The following is a 7,500-nucleotide window of genomic DNA, read 5'->3' on the forward strand; positions in this document are numbered from 1 at the left end:
TGTCTTATTTTTTGTAAATTATTAAAATCATGTCAGGAATGAGTGCTTCTCAGTTTCGTGAATAAGTTGTAAACGAGGGGAGCGGTCTATATTCAGGTTTTCGTCCAACCGAGTCATCAATCACACGGTTTATTACTGCCTAGCGATTGGATATCTTGTAATCACACTGCTTTGTTTATGAAAGTTGTAAAGATACCCTTGTGTCAAGCTGAACAAAAATAACAAAAGGGATGTTTGATCTTTCAAAAGCTGTGAACACTTTTCATTATGTGTGTAAGTTTGAGTACATTTTGCATTGTGAGCAATTACCTCAAGCACATGGAAAGTTAATATAGATCAACCCCATTCTGAAATTAAAGAATGGAATAAAATCCGGATTGTTTCCTCCTTCCCCCCCCCCTCACCCCAAATAAATCAAAAATTAAATCAACAACAACCCCCCCCCCCAACAAAACTATAGCATTTGATTTATATAGTGCAATAACGTGTTCATGGCGCTTTACACGAGGTCCCCAGCCAGCAGCAACACTTAACACTTAGACGAGACATGACGCCTGTTAGGCGATATTACAATTTTTTCCTACAAAGACCACGCTGTTAACGGCCAGGTACTCAATTTACACCAGAGTATGGTGAGAGAAAATGAGTAGTAAAGAGCCTTTTTCCAGGCTATGCCCTGCTTAGAGAAGGTCTAAAACTCTGGACTTCCTGATCCGAAGGCGAGTGTCATACCACTAAACCACATAGCCGCACAAAAAAAAAACCCAAAACAAAACAAAACAAAACAAAATACAAACACACAAGAAAAGATTTTTAAAAAATTACCTTATGTAATTTTTACATCAACCCAACTCAAATGTCATAATTGATTTAGTCTTCAAATTCAAGTTTCTGCGCCTTGGTCTAGCCGATTTTATACCAGTTTGAGACGGTCAGTCACGATTTAGATCGATCATTCTAGACCACACCCTTGCCACAAAGAAACGAAAATTCAATTTGACTCTTGAGTCTGGTTCCAAAACTTGTAAAAAGCAGTTGACGTGAAACGGAAAACCGACAGATAATTCGACGAATATAGATATCACGAGAACTGATATTTTGTGCGTCACCAAAACACGCAACTTGCGTCAGAAGGGCTGGAGAGGGTGTGGGGATGGGTTGTTTTAGAGGGGGAAGGTTGAAGATAGAATGGCTAGCATCGTCTTCATTATTATTGCCATATTTATCACGATCATTACTTATACCTTTTTCTTCTTCTTTTACGTCTTCTTCTTCTTCATCATCATCATCATCATCATCATCATCATCATCATCATCATCATCATCATCATCATCATCATCATTATCATCACCATCATCATCATCACCATCATCATAATCATCATCGTCGTCGTCGTCGTCATCATCATCATCATACAAATTGACTACAATCATTAGTTACTATGTATTCCTTAGAAAGGGATCTAGCTGGTTCAAATCTCTTGGCTGACTGTCACTCCCTCGGGGACCCCTGAATGTCTCTGATATGATTCTAGATATATAATTTATTTAATCCTTAAACGGCTGTCTTTAATCATACCCTAGCTTTAAGTTTAAGATCATGGTTTCCTATTTTCACCAAGACATAAGTACCAGTAACACGAGTCGGGATTCAAAAGGGAACAAGTTTAAATAGTGTCATGTCAATATTCTGGTTCCAACGTGCACATGTTTCAAGGTCTGATATCACAATTTATTATGGGCTCATCATTACTGTAATGGAACTATCAAAAATGACACAAAATATTGTCCATTACAACAATCTTCAACTAGACCCATTATTGCTTTCGGATGTCAGACCTGTATATTTGTACTGGTTCCAATCTCCTTGGAAGCGTGACGCCAATCCTCCGAGGACAGGTGCTCTGGTTTCAGAGTGATGGCCTCAATTTTTCTGACGTCAATAAATATCAGCCATCTTTGCTCTTTTTTCCCCCGTAATCATAAGAATCCTGCTTCTACAACAGTTATGACACCTTATTGATTCAATCCGTAACCTATTCATAGCAATTATATTGTCCGGAGGACTGGTTACACACCTCCAATGTGTTTTGAACCGGAAGGACAGGAGAGACTGCTTCCTATTGGAGGTTTTTGATATTTTCGAGATAGATAAAAATAGATCTAACTACATTCGTCTTCTCCACGTCCTCTCGGGTTCCTGGCCAACAGCAACACGTACCATGTAGGACGAGACATGACACCTGTTAGGCGCTATTACCATTTTCTTTTCCGACAGAGACCAACACTGTTAACGGTCAAGTACTCATTTCACACCCGAGTACGGTGAGAGAATTCAAGTAAAGAGCCTTGGAAACCAAAGAGCGAGGCTCGAACAAAGACCATCCGATCCGAAGGCGCGTGTCATACCACTAGACAGCATAGCTGCACATTGTTATCAACTGAAAAATAATGAGAGAAATTATGATTTTGAAAGAAGAATAAATTAGTCTCGCCGCTTGGGGGTTAATCTAGTCAGACAGAGGTAAATCAAACTAATTGGAGAGGAAAGGAAAATAATGGCAAGATTGCCGAAATCTATACCAATATCATATTCGTAAAAGAGTTTTAAATGGACCAAGTGTGCCTGAAATCCCCTTAAAATATAAATAATTATATATTGGACGTTACATATTGCATCTTTTTTTAGATAAAAATATTTAATAGGGAGAAACAGATAAAAGCATGGAAGAAAATTGAAATTAAAAATAAACAAACATATTATTGTGTATAATTATCAAATATGAATTAAAACAATGATGTTGCGAAATATAGTTTTACCGAAACACACACACACACACACACACACACACATAATCATACACACAATAAGGACGAGACACGACCAGTGGAAAAACAAACATTGATGATTATGTGGGATACAGTAGACGGAGGTCACGTATCCATTTCAATATACCAGATTTTATGATTGATCTTAAATAATATGAAATTGAATGTAAGCTTCAATTTTATTACAAGAACAGATCAAATGAACGTTTCGGGTTTCCCTTTATCAACAAAGCAGGATGAATGAAACACTACAGATGAATGAAATAATGTGGTTGTGGCGTTGTTACGATGAATAAACAAAACATTGGTTGGCAGGAAATAGACCGTTTAGTATGCTCCTGTGTAAAGCCCCCCATATACGCCGACATCCGCTGATAGCGGTACGGATGACCTATCGCTGTGACCCGATCCCTGCGTTTATCGCAGATGATTTTTGCCCACATACGGGGAGATATTTTTTGAGGCGATCGGCGATCGGGGGCGTGGCAGTATAAAAAAGTGGACAATTTTTTTCCGGATTTTCGCTGTTTTCACGTCGGATTCGTGATCAGCGTCAAATTTACAATAGGTTTGTAACTAAGAACTGTGTGTTTACTCCAAAAATTAGTGAAATTAGAAATAAATTTTAATTAATAGTGAGGCTACGATCCCAGTTACTGTCTGTTATTCTATCTTTCGTCTTGCGCACAATAGTGATTACTTCTCACTAAAATATATCAATTAGACTGTTGAAGGAACGAAATTGACATCATTCCACTCTTTGTTATTGTATTAAGGCAGTCATTTCGGTAATTAGTTCTCACTAAATTATATCAATCAGACTTTTAACGTTCAAGGTTACTCGTAGTTTTGTGTGACGGTACGTTATTTCCGACTGGTGGATGTTGTGAGCATTTTACCTAAACTCATAGCATCAATAACCGTCCAAGATATTCGCATCATATGTAGCAATAGCTATAATAATCTAACATGTCGAGAGAGAGAGAGAGAGAGAAGAGAGAGAGAGAGAGAGAGAGAGAGAGAGAGAGAGAGAGAGGGAGAGAGAGAGAAAAATTTACTTGCGCTATATATACCGCTATATTCAATAAAGGTGCTCAAATCACTTTATAAGGGTCTTTGGCCAACATCAAAACATGTTAGACGAGACATGACTTTTAAGCAATATTGCAATTGTTTCCCGACAGAGACGACGCTGTAAACAGCGAGGTACTCATTTTAACAGTGAACAAGGTGAGAGAATGCGAGTAAAGAGCCTTTTCCAAGGACTCAATTATGCGCCACTCAGAGCGGGACTCGAATCCAGTACCGTCCGATCCAAAGGCGAGTGTCATTTCACATGATCACATGCATAGCCGCACAAAAAAGTGATGAGAGAATAGATTCATATGTATTGAAGGAGGAGAGAGCGGATGGAGTGAGTTAAGTTCTTGGATATTTATAAAAGGAACCAAATTGACGTCACTCATCTCATTGTTATTGTTTTTAGACACCCATTTTTATGATTAGTTCTCATTAAAATATATCAGACTATAACGTTCAAGGTTCCATGTAGATCTTTGGGCTGGAGTGATATTTCTGGCTGGCGGACTTTGTGAGTATTTTAATTTAACACAGAGCATCAATAGAAGGAATGAATTTGACGTTAGTCAACCCGTTGTTATTGCTTTTAGACAGCATTTTATAATTAACTTATCACTAAGTTATATCAATCAGACAATGAACGTTCGCGTTTGCAGTTTTGTGTGTTAATATTTTATACCCCGATGGAGATGTCGTGAGTATTTTTCCAATACGCATAACATCAATACATTTACAATCCGATTTAAGTTTAAAAGCAACTTAGACCACGGAAATTTTTCCATTTTGTGGACAATAAAGATTTGTTATTTATCGTCATTATTATTATTATTATATATTATTATTATTATTATTATTATTATTATTATTATTATTATTATTATTATTATAATTATTATTATTATTATTATTATTATTATTATTTATAAAACAAATCGACAGTGTTCCCGTGGCAGGTTAAACGGGTACTCCTCGGGACTACTCGCATTCGCACCCCCCCCCCCCCACCAACCAACCAACCACCACCGCCACCACACACACGCACACAGCTCTTTTTTTTTTTTTTTTTTTTTTTTTTGGGGGGGGGGGGGGGGGGGCGCGTTGTTCGTAGATTATAATTCAGGGTTACAATGCCCACACCTGTCATCAAGTAGTCAAGGCTTTTTGGCATCTGCCAATCCCAAATATCTGTGTCAAGGTCGACCGTCATGTCGCGACAACGGGTGAGGAGGAAAAAAAAAAAAAGAACTGGCATATTATTATATCATTACATTGAAAATTATGAAAACTATTTTTTATTTTGTATGAACGAAACTTTTGCCATCTACCTCTTCCTGGCGCAACATTTATAAAAATATTATTAAAAAAAATAATAACACAGTATTTATTTGGCGCAATATCCACGTGCTCAAATCGCTTTACAAGGGGTCCCAAGGCAACAGCAATATTAAACTTGAAAGACGAGACATAACGCCTGTCAGGCGATGGGACGTTTTTTTTCCCAACAAAGACAACGAACGGTCATGTACTCATTTCACACCTGAGTACGGTGAGAGAATGTGAGTTAAGAGCATTTTCCAAGGACTCAACTCTGCACCACTCAGAGCGGGTCTCGAAACCTGAACCTTCCGATCCGAAAGCGAGAGTCATACCACTTGATCCATCACAAAACAGGGAGGGGCCCTGTTCTGTCGGCCAAATAGCCTCAATATTAATTAAAATTTATTTCTAATTTCATCAATTTTTGGAGTAAAAACATAGTTCTTGGTATCAAACCTATTGTAAATTCGACGCTGATCACGAATCTGACGTCAAAACAGCGAAAATCCGAAAAAAATTGTCCAATTTTTTATACTGCCACGCCCCCGATCGCCGATCGCCTCGAAAAATATTAAGCAAAGCGGGCTTTGCGGGCGATCGACCGTACCTAGGTTTATCGGCCAGGTATTTGGCCACACACATTGCGTTTTCACCCCGGTTTGCCTGATCGGGGTCTGGACCAGGATCATATCCGGGCGTGTATGGAGCCTTTAAGGAAGCACAAATTAAAATAGAATAATAGATATTTCTAAAAGGTGCGCAATTAATTAAGTGAAAAGAGGGGAGGCGGAGAGGAACTGTGTAATGCAGTTTAGAAAGTGAAATATAAAGACGTGTAGACTCTTGTCGGAAAATAAATACAATGGAATTGGAAATAGATAAAAAAATTAAAGGATGTCAGTATACGTATAATCATTAGTGGCAGTAGCAACGCCACTACCACATTATCTCAATTCATCTGTAGTGTTTCATTCATCCTGTTTTGTTGATAAAGGGTAAACCCAAAACGTTCATTTGATCTGTTCTTGTAATAAAATTGAAGTTAACATTCGATTTCATATTATTTCTTTATTCGAGTTTCGAGCAGCAACATTTACATGATTGACTCTTAGGACTACCTAGATCACAAAACAATGGTTGCTTTAACCTATGAAAATAACATAAGTAGACAACAATTTGATTTTTGTCAAGATAAGTCAATGTAAAAGTCTTACCACCATGCTTTTATTCTCACATGGACACCAACAAATTTAAAAAAAAAATCAAATTCCCTTTATTCATCCCATAGGGGAAAATTGTCTCTACGGTCTATTCCAAGAGAAGACTGAATACCACCGTTATGTTTTTGTAAAAATAATATTAAAGACAAGCTGAGGTCCGGTTTTCAACAGTATCTTGATCTCGAAAAACTATCTAATAGAGGATTTTCTAGATATAATATATATATATATATATATATATATATATATATATATATATATATATATATATATATATATATATATAGTTGAGAATATGTGAAAATATTGGTATCGCTCGATTCCAAGTTGATATCTGTGTTAGTCGATAACAAGTTATAGTCGAATATGTGAATATTTTCTACCATAAACCGATCTGTACATGTGTCGTAAAATAAAAGGGCCGAAATCAAGTCTGTGTTTGTCGATAATATGTTTTTGAGCAACCGCTGAAATATCATGGGTCCTATCCACTAAAACAGACTTGTCCTGAAAGAAATGGCTGATATCTCTTCAATGGTTTGAGAGCCTATTCAAACAACCCCATTTCAAGGTCGTAATGTGTCACATTATATTATAATTGATATGGTATCTGACAACGCTTAAGATGACAAAAGTCAAGCATCCGATGAGATAAATCGAAACCTAAGCTGACCGAAATCAATTTACCACATATTATGTGAAATATCTAATATCTCTTTCTTGAAGTTTGCATCCTTTTTGCATTATGTGCCCCCCCCCCCCCCCCCCCATCCACCTCTCTCACTTCTTCATGTCTTCTCCCTTCTTGAAATCTCGACTCTATATCTCTCGTTCCTTCCCTTTGCATATATCCCATCGAAATCTTCCTTTATTCCCTCCCTCACACATAGAATAATAGACACACAGTTAAACCCATACGTATGCAATAGATGGTATGCGCTTGACTAAGAAGCTCACAACATTGCCATCCGGAAGTGTAACGGACCAACACACAAAACTATGTGTAACCTGGAACGTTTATAGTCTGGTTAATACAGTTTAGTGAGAATTACTC

This window comes from Berghia stephanieae, chromosome 5 (assembly GCF_034508935.2).
Source record: "Berghia stephanieae isolate SIO BIC M18660-M18661 chromosome 5, UCSD_Bste_1.3, whole genome shotgun sequence".
In the NCBI taxonomy this organism is placed as follows: Eukaryota; Metazoa; Mollusca; class Gastropoda; order Nudibranchia; family Aeolidiidae; genus Berghia; species Berghia stephanieae.